The sequence below is a fragment of the Carassius auratus genome, chromosome 37 (genome assembly GCF_003368295.1).
Source record: "Carassius auratus strain Wakin chromosome 37, ASM336829v1, whole genome shotgun sequence".
NCBI lineage: Eukaryota > Metazoa > Chordata > Actinopteri > Cypriniformes > Cyprinidae > Carassius > Carassius auratus.
This window is the reverse complement of record NC_039279.1, coordinates 10134760-10162117: the sequence shown is the minus strand read 5'-3', so window position 1 is coordinate 10162117 and position 27358 is coordinate 10134760. Positions and strand designations below refer to the sequence as shown.

The window sequence follows — 27358 nt, the reverse complement described above, 5'->3', positions numbered from 1 at the left end:
AAAAGACGAGCACTTATATGAACAAATGCTGTTTCAACAATATTGATCAATCTTTATTCTCAAACAATGAGTTGTGAGCATGACTAGGATTTTAGTGAAGGTGAAGCTCAGAGATACAGCTTGAATGAAAGCTTCCTGTCAAAAGCTGAATCTAGCTCCTCACAGCATTATAAAAGGAGCAGTACCTAAAATAAAGTTTAAGGAATAAGGACGTCAAAAAAGGCTTCTGGACAAATAAGCTACACTGACTGATGGGGTGTGTCTGGACGGTAACTCAAGCTACTGCATCACCTTACATCTTGCGTATCATCTCTTACATGAACTACGCTTAAAGAAAAACACATACTGGTTTTGGCTATCTTTGCCTCATTCTCAAGAAAAGGACACAGACATAAATCACACGAGTGTACCGTACAACCACTAAATGCATGCAAAATGCTCTTTTAAGGGAGCTTAACAGAACATACAAGGCCAGAGGAAGACTATATTATTGATCACTAATAAGACAGAAGGCAAAATGTATTTTTCATGAGTCTGAATGCAGGATTAGAAAGTGTGGAGCAGCTTTAAGCTGCTTTGGGCAAACCTCACCCATAAGACCATTACATGACTCCAGGAATAGCCACTGAAATGTATTACAAGCCCAAATAAGCCATTAGACAAATGGAACTGGAGCCGACTCATAAGCTATGCAATCATCGCCTGGGACCTTGACCTAGCAAAGCCAGTATGCTACTGACCAGCAGTAAGTCAAGGTTTGCCAGCCGATATTACAATCAGGTCAAATTAGAGTTGCTCTCATTCTCTTAACGCGTCCCTCTTCACAGGTCTGTTTATCTGTTGTGAGAATGAAAACTAGTAGCGGTCAGCAGGGCTGAGATCCAGTAAAAGTTCCAGCATTCAGAGGAACACAGGCTCATCCAAACCAGAGCATGTGGCCCATCGGGGATTGAAGCTACCCAAAAGGGTGGTGCTCACAGCCAGCTTTTGTGCTCTCTACTCCACACACGACAGGCATGGAAGGCATGTGACCAAAAAAGGCGGTTGGGAGCTGAAGAGTGTGTTAGTGTGTGTGGTTGGATGAGGGCACAGGTTGTTGTGCAGTGTCATGGCTCAGCTGGCCAGACTTGGCCGGTCCTCCCCCTCTGAGCATAACTATTTATATCCTTTCAAAACCGAGATTGGGTTACTTGCTCTTGAAAGTGGGCAGGGGCGAAGTGCTGCATCCTTATGGCTGTCATTTATGAAGGGCTTCTTCCCAACATTCACACTCAAATGTCCTTGTCAGATCCTCTTCTTTCTGAAGCCTTGAGGCTAGGATGATCTCTGTCAGGAGTAAATGGGCTGATCCATCATGCAGCGCTCACTTTGATCAAACCATGCCATTAGCATGGCAGATACACTCGAGAGGAAGCTTTGTTAATGCACAGGCTTCAAAACAAGCGCACAAGACCAGGTGCAGTAAATGCACGACTGTATCAGATCAAACACTAATAAACAGGCACAACAGCAGGAAATGAGGGGGGTTTGGAAAGGTGGCTTGATGTGGACCTGAAGAAGAGAGGGTTGAAACCGGACAGCAGAGTTTAGCTTCATCCCTTCACCACAAACTAAGAGGCAAGATTAAACATGTATGTCTGGTATAACTTAATGAAATAAATTATTTTCAGTTCAAATGTAGTTCAAATGTAAATGTTCTGTGCATGTGTATGTGTGTATGTATACATAAGTCACACTTTGCATTCAGTTAACAGATCCATATGAATCATGCATGAAATAAAAGTGTAAAAGTCAAACGATAGCTTTATGTGTTTTACAGATGAACTTGAAGTCTTTATTTATTTGAAATGATCAATAACATCTTTAGCTCGGTAATGCAAGTTCATGATCCGATTCGTGAACAGATTATTCTTTTGAGTCAATCTTTTAAAATAATCATTTCTTTTGTTTAACGAAACCAGTGTGCAAACCAATGGTTCACAAAGTGGATAGATCTTTTGGTGCAGGGCTCGCAAAAATTGCTAGCCCAACGTCCCAGGGCTATTGTGTTTTCCAGTCGGGCTCCAAAATGTATTACCTCCCTGCAAGACGGGCTATCTGGAATAGAGATTGACAGTTATTTTGTGTTTATTCCATTTGCTAATAATCACACCAACTGTTGTCACCTCATCTTTTAGCCTTGTGGAAGTCTACAATCATGTCCCTGACATCCTTGGACAGCTCTTTGATCTTTGCCATGGTGGAGAATTTGGAATCTGATTGATTCGGTGTAAAAAATTAGATTAGGATCTTAAGAAAGTGCTCTTAATCTCAGCTTGTTACCTGTATAAAAGACACCTGGAAGACAGAAATCTTGCTGATTGATAGGGGATCAAATACTTACGTCACCCATGAAAATGCAAATCAATTTATAACTTTTTATAAAATTATTTTTTCTGGATTTTTTTTTTTTTTTTTTCACATCATAGAAAAGTTCTCAGACTCTGAGCCAATCACACTTCCCATAAAGGACTGATTATGGAATGGCTCTTTTGTATAGCATTGATTATTGTATTGTATTGATACTTGACATGAGGGTGGTGACATTTACATTAACTAGGGCTGGGTACCGAACTTCGATGCCTTTATGGTATCCAACGAAAAACTTCGATACTATAAGTATCGAAAAATTATTTATCTTTCGGTGCCAAATTTTTGTTCCAAAAACAAAGCGGCTGTTTTTCTTTTTTTTGCCAAGCGGCTGTGTCTGTGTGAGCTTGTAGCATACCAACGTGCATGTAAGGACCCAAATTCGCCGTGATTGGCTGTCCACCACCACGTGACGTGACGGGGAGGATTTCTGAAAAAACTCGCAGTCACACAACACAACTGTAGTTGTTTTTTCACAAAACGTTTCCGGCTACACTTTATTAAAGTCATGCCAAGTCAGCAATGTGCAACATATGCAATAATAGTATTGCAACCAAAGCCGGTGTGTTAATGATGCATTTGTTTGGATGAGTTTTTTGCCCTCCCTCCCTCCCTGTTTAGTTTGGTCTACTCTATTGCGTATCTTGAAACGCCCCCTTTCACGGCGTCTAAAAAACAGAGAGAAAGAGACAGATTTATCCGGTACAGCGAATTTCGATACTCGAAAGATGAGTTCATTCTCTGTAGACGCATTGTCTGAAATGCTGCTCACAGCGCGTGCTTTGAATGAGTGAGCGCAAGCTCCGAACTATGATCCGTTTCACCCCTTCAAGCGAGTGTACAACGCGAAGCAAGTGAAGTTAGGAATTTCACATCAATATTCACGATAGCCCATCGGACTTGAAAACACAATAGCCCCAGGAGGTGGGGCTAACGATTTTGCGAGACCTGCACCTCATATCTATTTGTGAAACACTGGTTTCCACACTGGTTTCGTTAAACAAAATAAATGATTATTTTAAAACATTGACTCAAAAGAATCATGGGTTCACTAATCTGATCATGAACTTGTATTACAGAGTCAAAGATGAGCTATTATTGAACATCTCGAATGAATAAAGACTTCAAGTTCATCTGTAAAGCACATAAAGCTATTGTTTGAGTCTATTTCATGCATGATTCGCATGGATCTACTAACTGAATGCAAAGAGTGAGTTCTAGAAGAATGTCTGTGTCTTGATGAGCATGTATGCTCACTTGGAGTCGCTAAATGAACAGCTGTTGTTCTTTTTTTTTTTTTTTCAACCGAGGATCAGTTGCCCTATTGGTTAAAATCCCCAAACTGTTTACTTAAATATAAAATTAATAAATGATATAAAAACAGGGGCGCTTGCGTTATGATGTGGTGGCTGCTGTGGGCCAGAAAGCCTGGGCAACTTTTTGGTCCCAGTCCGCCGCTGAATAGCACACTATCCAAAAAGCACAACCAGTTGTATTAATGTTATCCTGAGTGTGAAGTGTTACCAGAATTTGTTTTAATTAAGGTGAAAAATAAAAGTTTTGTGTTTAATGTATTTGTGCTGATGTTGAAATGGATTTCAAAACATATGGTATCGAAAAAAGTATAGTTAGGAACCGGTATCGAAACTGAGGTATCGAAATTGGCACCGGATCGAAAGATTTTGAACAATACCCAGCCCTAACATTAACCTACACCCCACCTCCAGCAGTGAGTGAAAGTTCGTTAAAACGGTATACTAGCGCTCAGCCTTTTCAAACTTCTTATTTATATAAGAAATGATTAATTCATCAACTCATTCATCACAAGAAAATGTACAATATAAAATGTAACAAAGCACAAACCTTATTGCAATTACTGGACAGCAAGTGCGCTACAAATAATATGAAGCTCACGCATTAACAGAACACAGCATATAAACTGAATATCTTGATAAGGCCATCCTTAAAAATATTCTTGTTTGCCGTAACCCGACCGACCCTTTCAATTTAGGACAGACTAAAAGTCTATTTTTTTTTTTGCTTTTAGTCCGATTGTAAATTTGCGTTAAGACCAACCAATTTTTTTTTTTACTCTTCAAACAACAAATACAAGAGCAATAAAATAATATTAATTCTATTTTAGTAAGTATTGTAAATATATAAATTGCCTAGGCCTACATACAAACGAAGGATATGTTCTTTCTTCAAAAAAACCCATGATGACATCTAGGTTTACACGGATGTCACACTATGGCCTGTGCATTCGCTTCGTCTCTTCTCATTCACTGTCAGAGTCAATGGTTCACGCTTGGTAATGATGGTTGCAGCTGCAGTAAACAAAATGTTTGCGATCACTGTTCAAAGTCATACGGGTTCGGGCACCATAATACATGTAAAAAAATTCATTAAAAACAGCTCGATACCGCTTTACCTTGGCACGAAGTTCTGGAAAAACTGTGCCCAGATCATTTCCCATCCATTCTCCTGTCAAGTCTAAAACCGTGACTGTGTCGACTGTGTCACTTTATGTTCGAAAATCTATTGCATGAATCAATTGGACCAACCAACAAGTTTTGGAAACGAAAATATGAAATTGATTCTAACTACCTTTTCTCGGAGCGCGTCCAGGATTTTTTTTTTTTTTTTTTTTTTACGTCACACAGCAACTGCAGCTTCGGACACACACGCACAACAGCAAATAATACTTCTGCACAGCGTTTCTCTTTTTAAAACAGAAATGTGAATTCTGCCAGTATTCAGTCTCATGCATACAGATACAGATTCGGGCTAGAATCGCCTATTTGATTTTTTTGTTGTTGAAATTTCTAATCATAAACAGCCATGTTGAAGCCTGCAGTAAATGTTTTGCATTATGGCAGTCCACTCTGCTTATTGTTTTTCGGGAATGTTGCACTCCTGTTTGTCATTGTGCATGAAACATCACACCAATAAATCATCAGAAATATTGAATCTTTACCAATATATTGAATCTTTACATTCGTCCTACCTGTTGTCCGTGGATTTACCTATATTTGGTGTTATTTTCCTTATAAAACCTATTAAGACATGCAAAATCGATTTTACAATCGATTTAATAAACACTTGTCTTTCAAATCAAACAGGATTTTTTCAAGAAAGCAAAGTCTCTCATTTGTAAGTTGCACTGAAACCTAGCAGTGGATGCAAGTAAAACAGTACCTCATTTTTTTTTCTTCTCACCTGAAATTAATGCAATAAACATGTTTTGACAAAGATATAAATTTGTTTGTGGTCTATATAGCCTGCATCAAAATGAGGTTTGCAATGATGCGCCCGATATTGCTAACGTACACAAAGCTGACAGCTTTACCTGTTGCAGTTTGTTCAAGTTGCGCACGAAATAGACACTGCTTTTCTGCACACACTTTGCTCATCTCTGCTCTCTCGTGCTGCACATCTGGAGCTGCTTTTATCAGGTCAATGTTGCTATTTAGCAGGCTGATTTTCCAATAAAACTTAGATGTGCATCGACTAAATATAACAAAAGATGTGATTGCAACACAATCAGAAAAAAAAATCATTAAATGCTAATTTTCAAATCATAACGGATATTTCTATAGTAGCCAGTGGCCACCTCAGCAAAAACTTGACTCACAAATTAATATTTTTAGTCGCAAATGCAGCTGTTTTAGTTGCAGTCTGAAGCCAATTACTACTACCACTACTACTACTAAAACAAAACAAATATGATTTAAGGAATAACACAACATTTCTTCCAGGTTTTAAAGTAAATCCCCTTTGTTTGCCAAAAAATAAAGTTTGTTTAATTTTCAATAATTAACAAAAAGTAGAAATTAGTATTTTATGCCTTCATTCGATTAACAGAAATTTCTGAGTAAAAGAAAGGCTACCTTAAGAATTTTTTTTATAAATTAAGTTTTATGCATTTAAATAATTAGAAATGCTAACACACAGAATTTGGTAACAATAAAAATAAAAATCTTTGAGCGTGTGCTTTGAGTGTGAGCTCACAGAAAGAGGTCTCACAGAGAATTCCCAAGTACCGAATTTAGCACTAGAATGTTTAAAACTGTAAGACTCAAAAGCATGTGCAAATTATACATTCTGTCATCTGTCCCAAGTGTCTTTCACGCTAAAAATATGTTTTATACACGTATATACATGTATCCAATCTGGACTTCTGTATGCCATGTTGTACAGAAGTTCTAGCCACTTTATGTTCCCTGTACCAAAATAACACTTAATTTTCACTACACTATACAAATTTATGGTCAGATTACGTATTAAATTCAGTTACATCTACGTTTTGTTCTCAAGTCGGTGAATACATGAACTGGTTCTGACAGAGGTTCACAGATAGCATACAAGAACCGGTCAAGAACAAAGAGATGTTCTTATGATTAGAGTGCTACAGAGCACCCCAGATCATACAGTTTCAGGGTACTCCCTTAGCTATAGGAATATGTGTTGAATCGCCAAGGCACCAAAACAAAAGAAGAGCAACAAGGCCCTGTATGGAGAGAGCTATATCTGTCCAGTTAGCCTCAGCTGAGTAAACACAGAGCTTGGAGAACGACAACCAACCCCTCTTCTATCATTGACACCATATGTGGCCTCTGCTCTTCTGGAGGCAGGATGAAAGATGCAACGTTGGGTTCCTCTCCCTATGCACACGTCAAGTACAGAAGAGCATCACATCTACTGTACAAATTATATGCCCCCTCACAGACACACTGTAACACCCACACCACTCTATCACAGTTGGAACCGCAAACTCTCGCCATCTTTCCCCTCGAAACTGTTGTCACTGGCCAGTCATTTGTATCAAAACCACACGACGAAACTTGAAGCACAAACATACATACTGAACAAACGGAGCCAAAATACATTGTATCACTGTAAGAGGGAAGTGGATTCTGGCAGGCTTACACAACCACTGTGGGTGTGAGCTAACAGTCAGCTCGCTAAAAGGTCTAAAAGGTCTGTGAGAGGAAAATGAGAGACAAACGAGGGCAAAAAAATGAAGGGAAAATTCAAAATTAACAATTAATTTCACATTTTTTGTGAATGAAAAAAAGTTTATAGTATACAAAAAAAATTATTGTACAAGAAGTATACAAATAATCAATACTGTGTCACAATGATGTTACAGCAATGCAAGACGTATTATAGTAGGTGCTGGAGACATTTGAGCTAAAGTTCAATGCAACTATGTACCTATGACTCAAAAAAATATTCAAGGCATGACTTTTTTTGTCCCAAAATGAAAATAAGGAAAAAGCTTATTTTTGTTTTTCGATTGTATATTCACTACATGTGCTATTCATTTTTATATTTTTCACTCACCTCAATACTGTTAGTCTCACGTAGAAAGATTTCTGACTACTGGCCTAAGCCAAGCTCACATTCACTCCTAGAAACTGCGCAGAAGCCAATCAGATTTGTAGCGTAGAGTTCTTGCCATTTTTGTGTGCAATATGCATCAGACGATCTGTAGGCGTGAAGCCTGAGGGTTAGACTACAGTAAAATCAGAAACAGAAACTTAGCAGCAGTGCAATAGATTAAACAATGCAACGCTTCTTTAAAACAGCTTTCTCAGTGTTTGACTTCACTAAAATGGCTTTGATATTGGCCACACAAACTGGTAAGAGAGCCAAAGCAAGTTGGTGCAGTGGCAGCACAAACTGAATGGTCTATTGGGATACAAACTGATTTTGTGATGTGAACAAATACTGCTGGTAAGTCCTCTAAGCTGTTTAAGTTCAAAACACTGCACCTCAAAACTGCACCTTGTGAATCTTTCAAATACACTTGCAGCAGACGCTCATTTTCTTCTCGCCACAATGGTGATGCTCAAGCGTGCGAAGGAGAAGTTCCTCTGTGAACTAAATGGTATGCTGGGGGGAAAGAAAGCAGCATGAAAAGAAAAGGCAAGACAATTTTGTGCTGTTAAAAGAAGAAAGAGAAACTTTGTTTTACGAAAGATGAGACTATTTAAAGGGTTAGTTCATCCAAAAGAATATGGATATGCGCAACACTGACCTTATATAGGGCCCTATGAAATCAGTTTTATTTTTTCCCAAATTCCATTTTATTTTTTTCCGTTTTAATTTCTCTCAACTCATCTTTAATGGTTAAATTAAATTGTATTAATCAAAAAGCATGTCCAATTAATTAAAATCATAATTATAAAAAGTTTCACATCAATTTCTTAAGTTTAACAAAAACTACATGTTTTGGGCCCTATGAAATGTTGTATTTTTTCTTCACAATATGTTTTATTGTTACCTAATTCTATGTTTTAGCATGTGTACTTATTTAAATGCATAAAAACAACTTAATTTGTTAAAAACAAAATCTTAAAATAGGCTTATGAAATGTTTTTTTCCCCTCTGAAATTCTGTTGTTTGAAATTTACATTTTTCTGGTTATCAAATGAAGGCATAAAACATTCATTTAATATATCTTTTAATTATTGAAAATTAAGCAAACTTTATTTTTTTGTAAAAAAAAGGGGATTTACTATTAAAAATAAAACCAGGAAGAAATGTTATGTGATTATTCCTTAAAAAAATATGTTTGTTTCATTTTAGTAGAAGTAGTGGGCCATGTACATTCTGCTGAACAATAGTAATAGAACAAATGGCAAATACTTTCTGCGGCAAATACTTTTTATTTTGATGGGTTACCATTAGAGATTGACCGATATGGGTTTTTCTATAGCAGACGCCAATGTTTAGAGGTCAGGGTCAGCCGATGGCCGATATGTACGGTCGGTCGGTTGACTTCTAGTTACTGTACCTTTACAGTTCTGTGTATGTGATACTACAGTTTATGATGTGATATGACGCTAGTTTTACTAAGATCAAACGGTCAGATGCTCATGAAGTGACTCTCAGTGCAGTTCTGGAGATGTTTTTCATGTGTTCACGCCCTCTTTTAGTGAGAGGAAAGACGCAGAAATGACCGCGAGCATCATGCGCGCTTCCGTGTGTGTAATGAAGCAGCGCTTCTGCGCCATTCATTAACACAGACATGCAGGATTCATGTTTAAATACTTTTCTGGCGTAATATTTCAAGATTAGTCCATATCGCGATTTGAAGTAAGTGCAATGACCTATTTGATTAATTCATTCAAAATTTGACAAATTCCTTGATATTACGCGTTAAACTGTAAATTTTGTTTTTATGCCTGGATTGCAGAAAACACGGACGGAATCGTGCATCGCAGAAATCATAGGGCCCTACTTTTATGTCATTCCCTCGGAACTGCTTCTGTTTTACATCAGTGAGAGCAAGCTAGAGTAAAGGGATTACATTTTGAATATAGATATTTTTCTTACAAAAATGCATCGATTTGCTACAGAAGGCCTTTGTTCACCCCCCAAGAGCCACGTGAGACTTTTAATTTAAAAAGATGCTCTTTTTATTCATTGAAGGAATATAGTCTTAAACACCTAGGATGACTTCAAGGCGAGTAATTTATTGGTTAATCCGATATTGGTTATCCAAACTGATTGCACTGCATTTATGTGTTCACTGTATATTATGTCAAATCATTAATAAATGTTTCAAAAAAATTGTTTTTAAATAAGTTATTTTATCATTTTCAAAGTTTTTAAATCGCTGGTTTTATTTTTGTGATTTTTTTCTTCATTATTATTTTACTTTCTTTTATGTAAAGCACTTTGAATTACCATTGAGTACGAAATGTGCTATATAAATAAACTTGCCTCAATTTTCATTTTTGGGTGAACCCAATAAGATCCTCATAAATGAGTCAGTAAAACATCATCACAAGATATTCCAAAACCAGTAGCGCTTCCTTTCTGTTAGAGCACAGATGACCTGATACTGGCTTCAAGTAATGACAAAAGTGTAAAGGCAATACTTCAAAATATTTTTACTGCTGTCAAGGAACTGAAATAGTCAAAAATGGAGTACAAATAGGGAAATTACACAATACTACATACAATTACACCTAGTAATTTTGAGAAGGATAAAAGGGATTTTTGTTCTCGAGATTCTAAAGGAAATGAAAATTAATTTTTGTGTGAATATACAGTAAATAACAGAAAGCAGTATTTGCCAACATACATTTTTATGCACAAAATATGCTAGAGAGACTTACGTGCATATTTTTTGGTTATTTGGGCAAATATAACAAAAAAAAGCTCATCAACCCCTGTTAGAGCTGGATCGATCGATCTTAAATCACAAGGATCGATTAGTCAAGCCTGTTTTCAGTTAAAGGGGTCATATGAAAAACACATTATTTTGTGTATTTGGTGTAATGAAATGTGTTTGTGGATTAAGTTTCAAAAGTTTAAACTTTTCAAACCAAAATGTGTGTGCGTAAAGACCTCTAACACTAGCTTGCTCCATTCTTTTTTTATTCTATCGGTTTTCTTTTTATTATATTATTTAAAAGCCCATGCTACGTGTACTGTGTTTAAGCTAACTGAGACTTGTTACAGCACTTATGTCATTGCTCTTTTTGTTGTTTTTGATTGGTTCCACGGTCCTCTCTTTGGATAAAAGCGTCAGCTAAATGAATAAATGTAAAAACACATTTTCCACATACTGTACATTATTGTTTCTCCTCTATGTCCCACCTTTCTGGGAAACACATCGTTTTTTACTAAGCTCATTGGTCTGAAAAGCGAGGTGTGCTCTGACTGGCCAGCTATCCAGTGCCAGAGACAATTTATAAGAGACATGCCACTCTCTCAATCCTCAATACAACTATATAAAGGAAAACCCGTAATGGCAAAGATGGCGGTTGTATGCATATGTCCCACCCCTACCGCTGGAAAGCCAATCATCTGCTTTTAACAGTCAAGCCAGGAAACATCCGACAGCGGAGACGGTTTGGTGACAGATGCGGTGTGTGCAAGATCATATGGAATTCAAATAGAAGAGGGTGATAACGAGAAGGCACTGGGCTACCAAGGTAGTTAAAGCATTTTATATCATGACATTGAGGATTTGTTTCAGTTCTTGGCAAAAGAACCCTTGTGCTGAGTAGTAGAGGTCTTCACAGTGCACAAGAGACCCGTCGGGTTCGGGTATATATTTTAAATGATCAGCCGTGTCCGGGTCGGGTCCGAATCCATTACCTCGGGTCGAGGGTCTGTTTAACATTGTGTGTAATACCCGTGCGATCAGAGTCATCGGACTCGGAGACACTGCTTGTGTTTTTTGTAACTTGCAACTTGTAAAATTAGGAAAAGAAAAGTGTTGGTATTGGTCAGATTCAGACTCGACGCAGAGCAGAGAGATGATAGCAAATAAATAACGTCAGTGGTGTAATTATAGTTCAAAAGGACAAACAGTCAAAGTTATTATGCGAGTAAACTCGAGTCAGAATGTACATGTGCACAGTTGCATTTGTCATCCATCACCGTTACATCAAGTGGACTTTTGATGCATCACAGGCAGTCAGGTACAAGGAAGAGAGACTACGGCTCCTTAAATTAGGTAAGATAAAAAGCTGTATTTTTTGCAACAGGTTTAATTGACTTGTAATAGCAATTTAAGGTGGAATGTGTGACAATCGGGACCAGTCGGGTCTGTGTCTTCCCGGCGGGTGCGGGTCCAGCTTTCAAATAATATACAGGTCCAGGTCGGGTCCAGTTAGGCATTTCTCGGATCTACACGGGTCCAGGTCCAGCTTTTGAAATAATAGACGGGTCCGGGTCGGTTCTGTGTAGTACATTAATGGTCTCTTTCGGGTTCGGGCACAAAATTTTGGACCTGTGAAGAATTCTGAGTAGTAAAAGTATAACCTGTGGGGAAAAAGGCGTTGTATACCTTATTTTTGGGCAAAGTTAAACTTTTTCAGAGATTTTTACCATATTTTACTGCTGTTTCTATACATGCAGTTTTTATGCCCTGGTCCCGACTTTGCCAGTGCATTGTGATTGGTCGAATACCTCAAGCGCGTGACTGAAGTGTTACACCCCTCATCATACTGTGATGCCATGTGAAAGTGAAAAAAAACAAACAAAAAAAAACCGTCCCGCTCAGAACACCGGCGCGACAAGACAATACCAATAAAATCCATTACAAACAAGCCATTTGTTGCATCCAGTGGGGACATAATTATGGATTATAATTACTTATACTGTCTTTTTACACATTGCATCACGACGCGTAAACATAAAACCATGTCTGCATTCATAAAAATGACAAACAAGGGCTACTCTACACTGCTTAAAACTCACAGTTGAATCATAAGTGGAAAATCATTTAATCATGTAGCCTAAAGGCACTTTAGCCAGCATTGTAGTCTTCTCTCCCAGGATCACGAAACAGTCCTCCAAAAATGTGCTACACACATCTGAAAATTTGGGTTGAACTGTTTTGGAACAGTGCTGTTAATACAACTTAACCACTGATTTCTATTCATGTCCTCTTTTGGAAGACCAATCAAAGTGTTTTCGCTTTCACAATGAATCACACAGGGTCTCCACAACATGGAGGCAGCAACAATTCTACAGCGAGAATGTTGAGCCTTCTTTCTTTGCGTGAACATTTGGACAGTGTTATATGCAAATCTTCCCACATTATGATGTAGACATGGGGGCGTGTTTAAACGAGGCGTTTTAGGGGGTTGTCGACAATTCTTAAATTTATAAAGGATATCTCTTAGGACTTGAGACTTTAGTCTTTGCAACTTTAGAGATCTTATCTGATCAAAAACAGCTTGTAACACTCCAAGGAGAAAGGAAAACTTGAAATCGCATCATATGGCCCCTTTAATGAACAGAACATTGTAGCGCACATTCAATCCCAAAAAAAAAAAAATTTATAAATTGGCAATAAGCTTTTTTACTTTTGTTATGAAACAAACTCCTTAACTTACCAAAATCTGTATCCTGCACTCAATCAGTGTTTCAACCGCAGAAATATGTCAGTATAACAGTTTGTAAACGATGTCAAATAATGTCACATTTACCTAAGAAAACCTTATTCTGTGACCATAAACTCTTTAGTCACTCTAGAGGAGCATTTTGCTAAATATATGCAGACACCTTACAACATAGGCCTATTCATCAGGGTTTCATTTGTGAGGCTAAATCTGTCAATTTACGACAGCCACCATTTATATGTTTAGATGTAATAAAATGGAGTAGAAATATAATTATGTAATTGTAACTTTATTATTATAAAAACACTGTAGTTTTAGCATTTGTATATAAATCAGTTAATTTTAACCTTTAATAGCCCTTTTATTGTAATGTTGTACCAACTGCTGTATATTTTACAGCAATAGTTGAGATTGTTTTTTGGGGGGGTATTGTATGTATTATAAGTGATATACATCCAAAATTAAGTGATATTGAATTAAACCTGATTCCTTTTTTTCTTTTTTTACATTTTCATAATGCTGCCTAATTTTATATTAGGAGCAAAACAATGATAATATATAGTGAACACTATATCGCCCAACCATAATCTGTAACTGCTGCATGGTTGTAAATTTCAAGCAAATCCATAATGGAGGTGAATACAGATCTACTGTAATTACAAATATATATGTTTTTTTTTTTTTTTTTTTTACACTGGTGCCAAATTTTGTTTTTTAGGTGACACAGCATAAACATGTTTTATTTATTTTTCATTTTTTTACATTTCAATGATATGGTCATATTGTTTATGTCTCATCATCTTTACTTTATCAGTATTTTGATCCTTCTTGTCTACTAAATGTCTTTTCCGACTTGAAATACAGAGTCACAAGGAATTGTTCATTATCTGTACCATTATCTTGGACCATAAGCTTCACTTGGCCAGTTTGGGCTCCTCTTCAACATCCTGTAAATGTTGTCATACACTATTAAACAAAGATGCTTCATGATGCCAAAGAATCTTAATAAAATCTGAAAAACCTTTGTGTTTCACAAAAGGTTTTTGTGGTTCTTCGGATTATAAAAAGTTGAGAAAGAGATGGTTCTTTGAAAGAACCTCTGACTGAATGGTCAAGCACATTTGTCTTTAAAAGTGTATGTCTTACATACTTTCAGTCTGTTTTTCTTAATTAGTAAAATGCAATTTTATAAGTTGAGTTGAAACATGTAGACACAGTTTAAAGTAAAAATATGAAAATACAATAGCACATAATTATAGAAAATTTATGCTCTTTGTAATTATTCTTTCTAGCTTCTGGACACCGAATGGTTATTCTGAAGTAAATTTATATTATGTTGCAATGTTTACAAGCTTTACACGTTTTCCGCAGTTTGAAACACTGAATGAGCTTTTACACAACACATTTCAGTAAGTTGTACTGCAGGATCCCTTATAAAATAGCCTACCTTTTGATGTTAACTCATCTTCATTATGTACTATAGTAGTAAGAAAACATGTAAATTAGGGATGTCAAATTTCGATTATTTCCATGATCGATCGTCGTTTAAATTAACGATCAATTAATCGATTAATCGTTAACCATAATACTGCAAAATGCGTCTATTGCAGGCACGCAGTCAGCGGTATGACAGGATGTGCAAAAGCCACACACACACACAAAACGCTTTCTCACTTGAATTAAAGAGGTTTTAGTCTGAATAAAATGCTAGTAGCAGGATTATAAAATGAATAGATGCGATTATGATCATTTGAAAAAATGAAGAGAGCGCGCCATACTTTTGAGGTCATTTTACTTTGTTGACAGTTGACAGTTATTGCTCATGTCTCATTCGGCACAAATCGAAATGTTTCCATATTCGCAATGTATTTGAATGTTAAACTATTATTTATAATGTAAACTAGGCTTGTACTTAACACGCATTCGCATATAGACGGAAAATATTATCCTCTTCATATGAGCAAAAACGTCCTTGGCATAACAGCAGAGTGGACCGGTATACTACGGTCTATTTAAACTGACCAGTGTAACATTTTAATGTTTAGTTGACTATTTTATTTTGATAATGAACAGACTGCGATGTAAGTTTGAATCGCTAGAATATACGTGTGCAGCAGGCTCCGGGGCGATCGAAACAGCTGAGACATTAAAAAAATATATATATTTTCCGCAAAAGTGTTTACTTTCATTTGTGCACACTCACAATAAAAACAGAAGATTTGTGCTCTTGTAAAATAAAGCAAACAAACAGAATGCGTTGTCATCCTTTTTTTTTTTTTTGTGAACTTATGGAGCGCCCACACTTCTGTTTTAAATCCGTTAATCTTAATTAGCCTATTTAAGTCGGATATATTTCGCATAGCCTATTTAAAATAAAAAAAATAAAAACATGAAAACAAATTGTTATTTTTATGTTGGGCCTATTACTTAGTAGGCTATACATTTTCCTTAAAGCATCCCATTTTGTCCCAGGGCTTAGAACCTGTGCCCTAGTCAGGTCCATGCAGAAACTTGTGAACGATGCTCGGCGTCATCGTTTAGTGACCGCAGTGAATGCTCCAGGAATGTGTCGGTCACAGCGCCTATTAATCGCTGTTTTGAATCCAGCAATTATTTATTTAGAAATGATAAGATCTGATTATGACAAGTGTGGTATAAAAGCTTTGTTTATTAGAGGAATAATAGCTTTTGGACCCAATAGTCTTCATTTACGCGGCTTTGTTCTGGTTTGCCGGTTGGTCACGAATTTCCACAAATTCAGTATATTTAGGCATTGTTTCTTTTCCTAAATCTTCATAGTCTAACCCTCTAATTTCCCAGGTTTATTTTATTATCTTTCGCTTTTAATAACTGTTTTCGCATCTCTTACTGTGGTAAACATGGGAAGGGAAATTAAAGATTTCATGAATTAAGAATTCGTTCGATTTATTAATTTGTTCCCCTATTTCACTTAAATCATGGGTTATTTAGGGAACAAAATTAATGAAACATGGACAATTGCCACATTAATAATTCGTAGGAATGAATTAACAAGTTGTAGGAATGAATAGACTACCTGTCCTGTCACTGTGTCCCACAGCCCTGCAAAGCGCACGATATAAAACAGTTATCTGATGAAATGATTAGTAACTACATTTCTATTGCATTTAATGTTGAAGAACTTTTATGTTGTTTCTATTTTAATGTACTTTAAAGTTTAAATCACATTAAAAGCTTAATTTGTACATTGTGAATGAATGATGATGCTTTTATATATCGTCACCGTCACTCACAGCCGCTCGCACGTGTTGAGTGCGCATGAGCCGCACGCAGCCCAACATTGAATCGGTTAACCGACCATCGATAGCCTTAATCGATTGCATCTCTTATCGACAATTAATAGATCATCGATTAATCGTTGACATCCCTAATGTAAATGCATAGGCCTAGCCACCTCAGCAAAAACTTCACTCACAATTTAATATTTTTGGTTGCAAAAAAGAAAAGCCAATTAGAATTGGAATGACATGAGTGTGAGCAAATGTTTTATGAGGAGTTTTTATTTTTGAGTGAACTATCCGTGATGTATAAATTTACAAAGAGATGCCAAGGGAATGTGAAGAGACAGTACTTCAGTAACTCATGAAACTTCTGAATCAATATCTAATGAAAACTGTCCATTCAGCTGGCATCAGTCAGCCAAACCTGCTTTTATAGCACTAAACAATCCACTTATATACAACCTACTTAAGACAAAACAGAACTGCTACTTTGAAATAAAAATATTATAAACTGGGGTATATACTGTAGTAGCACGGTTACAAAATTAAACAAACTGCAAGATAAATTATTATTGATTTCAAAATGGTTAGACTACTTAACATCCATTAGTGAATAGTTCAAGGTGCTTGAACATGCTGTTTATAGCTATCTGACGTATTGCATTTACTGATCCACTTATAAAGCCAACTCAGAAATATTCCACAAACTCTGGCTATTAAAACACAACAGGCAGATTCCATTAAGATTAAAAGCAATGGACCTACCAGTCATCTGAAATACAACCAGAAAGGATGAAGTTTTTACCCTGAAGCTGTAACATAAGGACACTGTGAAAAAAATATATATTTTTTAATATATTAAATAATATATTAAAAAGTTTTATGACCAAAGAATAGCCACATTTCTATTTCATTATATCCTAAAACGTAATTTATTAAAGTGACAGCAAAGCTGAATTTTTAGCTGACAATTTACCAGTTTCAGTGACATATGATGCTTAGAAATCATTTAATATGCGGATGGTGCTCAAGAAGGATTGTGTGATATATTGAAAGCTTTTATATAAAAAAAAAAAAAAAAAAAAAAAGAAAAAAAGAAAACAGCATCTTTTGAGCCATTATGGTTAGTTTTGATCACTTAAAAAATAATAACTGACTCCAAACTTTTGAAGGGTAGTATATGTTGCATGCATTTTTTAAGCCAGGCCTTACTAAAGCTCCTCTTTATGTCAGACATTCAGCATAAACATGCGTGCACACCCTCTCACACACCCACACACAGGGAAGTGGTCAAGAAAGAGTTAATCCTGAGTCATTCTGAACACCACCCTGCCAAACCCATAAAACATACAAATACTCTCAGAGTATAGGAAACGTTGTCCATGCATTCACACTGTTGTGGTCCTCACGCACCACCTATTCAGGCCTTGACATTAATCTGTGAGAAGGAGAGCTGGTTCAGCGCTGACAACATGATGACAGCAAGAAGAGGGTGATCCACAAGACCTGATTGTGACCCATACACACATTAAGAGCATGCCAGGAAAATAAGAGTGATACCTGTGACTGTCATTATGATGATGCATATTTAAATGCCATTTTAAAATTATCTACATAATAGCCCCAATCCAACCATCATGAGGACAACACCTAAAAGGTGTCAACAATTCTTAGCGGTTAAATATATTTTTCCATGACTTTTGTCTTCTGTAATGTAATGACCCCAACCAATATGAAGTCAAACACACATCCAAACCCGTATGACTTTGTTTCTGTTTACAGAAAACAAAAGACGATATTTTTAAGAACTATTTTGGTCCAAACAATGAAAGTCAATGGGGTGCAAAACAACACCAGACACCTAAGACTTTTTGTATGGACACAAACAGTTATTCAAAATATCTTCTTTTGTGTTCCACAGAAGTCAGTCATACAGGTTTGTAAAAAAAAAGTGTAAGTAAATGACAGAATTTTCATTTTCACATTAACTAACTTGCACAAGCGTTCAGCTTCACTGGGCAAAACGTTTTCCCACAGTGCAAGCCATTCCATTGCCATCACAACAGATCTGCATGGCAGTCTTGTGCTTCAGTTTCTGCCAATAATTCTGTGCCTGTCACAGATCTGGACGGACCTTAAGAAAGCCACTGAGCAAACAAAGGGGTCCCCTCATCTGTTCTTCTTACACTGTCAATCCTCCAACCTCCCCACTCAAACAAATCCATGCTTCAGCAATAAGCATCAAACCAACAACTGCAAACTCAGCACTATCTGAACTGCAGGCTGGGTCAAAGTTTTGCAGTGTTCAATCATGATAAAGAAAGTTAACTGCTGTCGTCATTTGGTCATGACTACAGTCTACCGCCGTACCGATCGGGTTAACAAATGATGACCAAAGCACTTTATCTACAGTTAAAATCAGACATCTAATCTCTCTGCAGATGAACACAGTGCCAAAGTTTGAGTTACTCCAACATTAAACTGTCACTTTTTATCAATTTACTACATGCTTGTTCAATAAAGGCATTGTTTAAGAATTCAAAAAAATCTGACCCCAAACTTTTGAACATTAGTGCATCTGAGAACACAATCTGAAGTCATAAAGTTATCTCTAATGCCTAGTCAATTCCTACTCAGCCTAAAAAAAATGCTGTCCTAGACAAGATATGAAACATCACTTGCAAAAGAAACTAGATGCCACTGCTGCAATATATAAAAAGTGAAATAAAGATTAGACAACCTCGTAGCCAGAAATGAGTCTGACACTTCTACAAACTGTATCGGGGGTAAAGTGAACATGAATATGCATTAAAAAAAATAAGATAAATGGAAGAACATAAGACATTAACTTCTTGGCCACCATTCATCTTTTGAAGCCAGATATATAATGTCAAAGTATTACACATTATGAAGGACTCCAAATTTATACTCTCCATCAATTCCATTTTTTGCTAATCCTAAAGTGAGCAGTCGTCTTACAGTTACGTATTAATCACATTTTGTTGCATTTAATTAATAGCACAAAAAAATCAATAATATAACTTAGGAGGCTTTGCAAGACATCCGATGATAAAACGACACAATTTCAGCATGAATCGCAGGCCTTACTTGCAAACACCCAAAGAGGCAAAAGTAACCAACTGTGGTAAGCATAAAACCAATGGTAATGTAAGCCAGCACAATGTATGGTAAAACAACAAATGGAGCGTTAAACGAGAGTGAGAAAAGCTTTAACCATGTCAGAGAATCAGAAGGAGAGCTGACAGGACCCGAGGTGATTACATAATGCAATGGATTCGTACCAACAGTGAGCACGAGCCGATGGGATTATTTTTGACGCGCGCTTGTTTGTCTGTCGCTGCTACCGGACAAACAACAGCGTTAAACCTCGGAATTTACAGACAATAACAACAACAAATGTTTCTTTGTTGTATCCCAACTAAAAGTGGTCGTTAATGTCAGTCTAGTATCGTTATACTCGCTCTTGGGTGTCTGCTCGTTCGTTACACAACAAGCCTCGTACTTAGCAATGAAATCACGCGCAGGCTCGCGCTGGTTAGCTTAGCAGGAGCTCTCGTCGAACAAACCCGAGGCCCACACGTCCCCATACTCACATTTCCAGATATACTGCGGATGTCAGCGTTCGTTCCCACTTCGGTCTCTTGGTTGCGGATATTTTCGGAGCCGATGTGCGTGTCGCTTTCTTTAAAAACAAACAATCAGGGTGACTTCACGTGAGACGCGATCATTCCGTTTACGGCGATTCTCTGCTTTGATAGCGTGAATTTTTGCGCATGGTTGACGCCAACCAATGTCCTTGAACAAATCTGTCGATTTACTGACTAAATATTTCTAAATTTCGTATCAGTATGGGATCATGGTGTGGGATAAATCATTACATAGATCCGAATAGTCAGCTTCTGTAGGGAGGCCGAGATATCCTTCGGTTCAGAGACTTGTGCGTCTTGGTAGAGGGGAGGGATAGTCTCTTCAAGTGGCTCGATGATTGGCCAAAACTCCACAAGGCGTGTTTCCTAATTGGATTATTTTGCTGAGAGCTAAACCTACAGATGGCCAATCCCACGATTTGATTGGCTTTCGTCTTGTCATTTACCGTCAAGACTCTTGAACAGTAGCTACATTACGTGCAAAACTAAGTTTGTCATGCTGAGAGTCACTGTTGGGGCGACGAGTTTTTAATTAACGTTACAGTAATAAGCCAACATTAGCTTAGTGTTATTACGCTTGATTAGTAATATGTAATGTATTTATTTATTAATTAAGAATAGGGTATGGGTGTTTGTTTAAATAAGTAATAAAGTTTATGTACGTGTGTGTGTTCTTGTTAATAGTCATGGATTATTATTATTATTTATTTAATTTTTTTCAACAGTAACAAGTAAAGTTAATAAATAAACCAATTTCCCTCACATGGCTCATTTGTGTTTTGCATTGCACAGATTTGTTTGACCTTTAAAATATACCATCTAGGCATATAGAGAATAAAAGCTGAACAAATATATCTGAACGTATTTACATTCCCTTTTAGTCAAACACTGGTTCTCTCAAATGGAATCATTTTGAAGCTTTTCTCAAACAAATCAAAGATGGTTTATTCTTGATCCAACTAAGTAAAATCAATTTTTTTTCCTGTAAGTAGCAGCATTTGAGCAAGATGAATGCCATATGGTGCAAGTGTCAGATTGTTGTATGTCAATCCTAGAATAAGGAGCCATGAGTCCAAGGTACGTATAACCAAAAACAGTGTCTTATTTCCTTTTGATCTTTTTTCCAGATCCCATGCATTCTTTTTCAACCTTCGTGCAGATTTTAGCGACAAATTGCCTCAACATACTAGTCTGGAAGTTTCTAGTATGCCTAGTAAGAACTTGTTTAGATGGTTCAGGTGTGCAATTGGTGTTAAACTCTGCAGGACAGTGGCCCTCCAGGAGCAGGATTGGAAACCCCTGGCCAGCTGTGTGTCCACATTAAACTGTGGTTAACCACCCAGAAACACAGAAATACAGGTGCCTTTATGTCTTGAGAGCTGAATGGTTAACAGAAGTAGGTGTCCCTATGTTGTTTTATGAATCTTTTATCAACTTTTTAAAGGACAGACCACCAATTTCTGCTTGACAGCACCATCAAGTGGTCATGGGCAGCCGTTATACTTTACTCCAAAAATACTTTCTTTCTCAGTATTCTCGTTGTTTTCCAACACAAAAGTCTTAACATTTTTAAATCAAGATACATTAACCTGAGAAGCAAAATTACCTATGTATAACTTGTTTTCTATGAAGCTCCTTAAACGACTTGATGCTGAAAATGCGAAAAAATGTCTGGCGAAAACAAGAGTATTTTTCTTACCTAAGTGGCAGACTTTTTTTTAAGTGTAAAATCACTTAATTTAGATGTATTTCAGAAACATGACTTGTAATCTTGTCATTTTGCTTTTCAAATAACTGTATCTTGTTTTAGTGTTTAGGTGTTTGTACTGGAGAACGACAAAAATACTGAGGAAGAAAATACTTTTTTCCAGTGTCAGTACTTTACTGTAAACAGGCTGGACAAAGGAAAATACCCAGAGCCTAGTCACGACTATGAGTCAAAACATAGGTTTTTAGTAACCGCAAATCATGCAACAAACTATTAATCATAACAAGCTGTGCAGTTCAATAAATAGCAGCATATAAAAGCACTCCTCTGAAGGAGTTAGATCATTATTACTGGTGACATCATGCAGCTGTTGCTGACTGCACAGTTTTGTCTGGAAGCAAGAGCATATTTAAAGGGGGGGTGAAATGCTCGTTTTCACTCAATATCCTGTTAATCTTGAGTACTTATAGAGTAGTACTGCATCCTTCATAACTCCAAAAAGTCTTTAGTTTAATTACATTCATAAGAGAAAAATAGTCTGTACCGTTTTTTCCCGGACAAACACGACCGGCTGGAGGTGTGGAGTAAGCTTTTGCGTTGAGAGCGTTTGGAAGCTGTGACACCATGAGGAAAAACACATCCAAAACAAACCATGGCTAACAGTCAGATTCAGCGTATATTTATGATCCAGAATCAGATCCAGAGGCTGAAATTTAACAAGAGCAGCATCAGCAACAACGTCTCTATGTGGTATGTACTGAAACTGTATATATTTGCTTAGCAGTTTTGGAAAATGACTAAATTCCACTTTGTCGTCTTTTTTTTTTTTTTTTAAGCTGTACATGTGGAAAGTGCAGTTTGATGACAACATCCCATGTTGTTTACTTGATGTGCTTACGCGCTGATAGCTAAGTTAATAACACAGAGATATTTGAAGCAGTTTTACTCACCGCCTGCGGTTCCAACACATGATCGTGACCCTTTTTAGTTGGGACTGCATTATCCTTAAGAAATAAACGATGTGCATATCCGGCGTCAAACTGGGCCTTGTTTGTAAAACAAGCATCTTCGAAATGCAGGGAAACACAAACACTTGCACAACTCCGTTGATGCTCTGTAAAAATAAACTCCATCCACTGGTCCCTTAATGCTGTTTTTTTTGGTAATCTGTGCAGGGTTGTCACAGTTTTTTTTGTGATATTTCGCGACGCTCTCGCTCTGATCAGTGAATGTCTGTTGTGCTCTCAGTGCTGTGCTATACGGGAGCGCGCGCTCTTCCGGGAGAAGTGTCCTTAGGACCCATATAAGGAAATTCCACTCCATCTAACGTCACACAGAGCCATACTCGAAAAAAACTTTCCAAAACTTGTGACAAACCAGAAGGAGTATTTTTGGAACAGAAATACTCCTTCAAACATAATTTTTGAAACTTTGTCCATGTTTAGCATGGGAATCCAACTCTTTAACTGTGTAAAAAACTGCATGAAATAGCATTTCACCCCCCCTTTAAATATTTGTGAATATCTGCATTAATGCATTTAGTATGCATGAATAATAATGCGTTACTGTGTGTTTGTGTGTACATGGAGATGGTGTAATTTGTACAGGCAAAACAGTCAAATCTTTTTCTGACTTCTGTCACTATGAATGAGTGGTATTCTAAACTGTAATATATATATATATATATATATATATATATATATATATATATTGAAAAACTGAAATAGTATTTTCTTGTCAAACATGCTATATATATATATATATATATATAGCATGTTTGACAAGAAAATACTATTTCAGTTTTTCAATTCAAAATTTCATTTTTAAAACAAAAGTTCATTCCAAAATTATCATTTTTGAAAATTTACTCACACTCAGGCTATCCAAGATGTAGACGGGTTTGTTTCTCTATCGGAACAGTTTTGGGGAAAAATTGTATTACATCACTTGCTCACCTGTGGATCCTCTTCGGTGAATGGGTGCCGTCAGAAAGAGAGTCCATACAGACATTTATGTCTTGAGAAGAAAAAGTGCTCATATGAAACAAATCCACCGTAAGGCATTTTTTTCTTGATTCTGACAAGATGACCTTTTCATTGGAGAAAGCAATATTATAGATAGAGGACTTTTATTTTAGTTGAAAGCAACAGTTAAAAGCGTCTTGTTTTTTAATGATTGATTTGTTTCTTATAAACACACAGCTTTTTGCATCAAAATACATTCAGTGATGGACTGGATTCATGTGGATTACTTGCAGATTATTGTGATGCTTTTACCAGCTCTTTGGACTCTCATTCTGATGGCACCCATTCACCGAAGAGGATCCATTGGTGAGCAAGTGATGTTATGATAAATTCCAATCTTGGATTGTCCCAGGGAAAGTAGATTTTCAAAAAAGTGTATTTTTAGGTGGAATTTTCTTTCATTCATTGTGTTACTTGCCTTTTTTATTAATTATTGTTTATCAAATTTACTAGCAATTTCTGAGTGAAAACTGTTTGTGCCCCAATGTTTTTTTTTCATTGTATCACACAGGATACTTCAGTTCACATATTCCATTTGACCCTCACTTTTTCCTTCATAGTCTGATTTAATCCATTGTGAATTTTGAATGCTTTGAGGAGATTCACTTTGCATTAAGCACGCAGTCCCCACATTGTTAAACATGTCTTTTGTTTTTATAATTTCTCTTGCCACAGGTGCTGTTGGCAGCCTGAGCTTAGAGACCACAAGAGGTAACTGCATTTTGATGAGCCGTCAAATGAGTGAACAAAGCAAGCTAGAGGCTTTAGTCAGACAGGCTAGTTTATTTCATCACTTGTGACACAGAGCATGCACACAGATAGCCAACAATCCCCAGCCTGCCTTTGTTTCTGGCCACATCTGAATGTTTTCTACCACGACAGGCTGTTTTCTCCAAGCTCTTACATGCCTTGTCCTTGTGAAAGCCTCTTTCTCATTCAACCTTGTGCCATGTGTTCTCTCCACTGTGCTAAACCGAGAAGGAAATTGCTTGTTTGTGGAGTGTCCGGGAAGAAAACAACAGCTTGATTCAAGGGTTTAAAGGTCAGGGTCAGTCTACTTTCCTTTAACTTAAGGATGAATGGATGGCAGAGATATGGAAGGGGCATGTTCTGTATTACTGGTTGTTAACTCAAGCTTTCCAGATCCCTTTTCCCCCTTAAACATTTAAGTGGCACCACAGCATTTAAAAGCAAATTCATCTTTTATTCAGTGCAGGTTGAATATTCAAACAGCATAATGTTAAAGCAGCAGAGGTCGGTGTTTAGCAGGCTTCTCTCTTCCTGAAGTACTGAAACAGAGTGTGAACCAGGATTCATGGAAACACATTAAAATTTTTCACATTCTGAACAAGATGCGGACCAAAGCCTTAGCCTAAAACCCTGCTGCATATGCATTGGTTTCTGTGTGACAAAAGCTCGGGGCTTATATTCAGCTCAGCACCCTTTATGGATTGTCTTCAGGCGAGACCCTGAGTGTGAAGGCCTTGTTCTCGGGTGTGCTTGTGGGGCCCAGACGCACTTAATGGTGTGAATCAGTGAGCCAGTGATGTGATGAGTGTATGGTTGATCTCACTCCTTACCCTTTGGCATCTCCAGTCTCCTTGAAGCGTATATGATGAACAAATTTTACTCTTGAATACTGATGGAACAGTTAATGGTTAGTTTGGTTGTAGTCATTTAAACTGGTATAAAATGGTTCTTGTAAAATAATCAAAAATAATTAACTGAAGCAATTTAAAGAAAAATATAATCCTCTTCACAGTCATTTTTTCCTATTTCTATCTAATGTGAACTTTAAAGAAGTAAAAAATGTAGTTGTAATTTTAAAGTCCATACAGTGTATGTGTTTTTGTTGAGTTTTATATTCTATACATCAGGCTTTTATGTCTCATAAACTGAAATAGGAGAATATGAAGCTCATACTCGAGGAGGAATAAACACCTTAATTTTATTCAGATGCCCAAACCGACAACAGAAAATGCAATTTGATGCAGTTGCTGCTATATCATATCATATAAATATGAAAATATAAATTAATGAATTTAAATATAACATTTTTATAACAGTATATTTTATAACAGTACAGCAGACTACCTACATCAAATGCATATTAATATAGGCGTCTTCTTCTTTCTTGTTCGTCCATCACAGTTGATGATGACCATGGCATGTTTTGTCATTTTGTTGGGTTTTGATGAGTGTGCAGATGGCTGAAGAGGCCAATCCGAGCCCGGAATTCCCTGTGGCACACTGGACAGGTCAGGGAGGATGTAGAGCTCTGAGGTACAGCCACATGTCTTTCCTTGGTAGATTTGCGCTGCTTCCTCTTCAAGATAGCACAGGAGCTTCTCCTGCTCTCACATAGGACTGCACCGTCCTGGACTTTTCTTCTCCAGGCAGGTCGGTCCTGTGCTAGGGATTCCCAGCTTTTCAGGTCGAGTCCAAAGCTCTTCAAGGAAGCTTAAGGGTGTCCTTGAAGGGCTTTTTGGGGCCACCTTGTGCTCGCTTGCCATTTTTCAGCTCGCCAAAAAAGACTTGTTTTGAAAGTCTCACGTAGGGCATTCTGGTCACGTGGCCAGTCCATCTAAGCTGTTCCTTCGCAAGCATGGTGTAGATGCTGGGGATATTTGCCTTGCTGAGGACTTCCGTGTCAGGGATTCTGTCTTGCTACTTGATCCTCAGCAGTTTCCTCAGACAGCTCAGGTGGATATATGATTCAATTTTTTGGCATGGCGCTGGTAGACTGTGCAGGCTTCGCACCCATACAGAAGAGTTGGTAAGACAACAGCCCGGTAGACCTTCAGTTTTGTATCCTGCTTGATGCCAGTCCTCTCCCATACCGAGTCACGCAGACGTCCAAAGGCTGCGCTGGCCTTGACAATCCTGATGTTAACTTCATCATCTATGTGCACAGCACGAGACAGTGTACTACCAAGGTAAGTAAACTTGTCAACGGCTGAAAGTTGACAATAGTACGCTATATCTATCTTGTCACTTGTCATATCTTCCAATAATATCTCATAATATGACATTTAAATTTTGTATGGTCAAAGCTCTGCCGTTTTAAACGTGATACTAAAATTTTTATATGATTTTCAAAAAAAATAAAAAAATAAAATGAATAATCAAGTTAAGCTAAATGGCAAAAAAATAAAAACTTAGGGGTTGTAGAAGATTGTCAAGAAAGTAGAATGCAGTCAAGATTGTAAGATTTTGATCATGTTCATAATTTAGAGGCCTTAGAGATTTGCATTTTAAATGCTACAGTAGGCTTTATAGGTGGTGACATATTCATGCATATGATGTAGCATTGTGTCCTAATACTGCCATCTTAATATATACTCAAAAGCATGCACATGTGTCACCAGCGAAGCAGGCCTGGCTTTACAGGGGGTCTGGGTGGGCCCACCCTGGC

The 27358-nt window shown here is 37.2% G+C and overlaps 1 protein-coding gene across 4 annotated transcripts in view; it reads right to left on the bottom strand.

Annotated features, from left to right (window-relative positions):
• LOC113056141 (protein phosphatase 1B-like) overlaps positions 1 to 20535 on the bottom strand; it is a 39762-nt gene extending 19227 nt beyond the window's left edge. For 2 of the 4 annotated variants that reach the window (XM_026222686.1, XM_026222687.1), the window contains exon 1: positions 20158 to 20532. The gene's annotated coding sequence lies outside the window, so the exon portion shown is untranslated. Of the gene's footprint in view, positions 1 to 20157 lie in introns of all 4 variants that reach the window. The other 2 variants (XM_026222684.1, XM_026222685.1) reach the window with 2 other exon arrangements.
• Positions 20536 to 27358: the final 6823 nt, after the last annotated feature.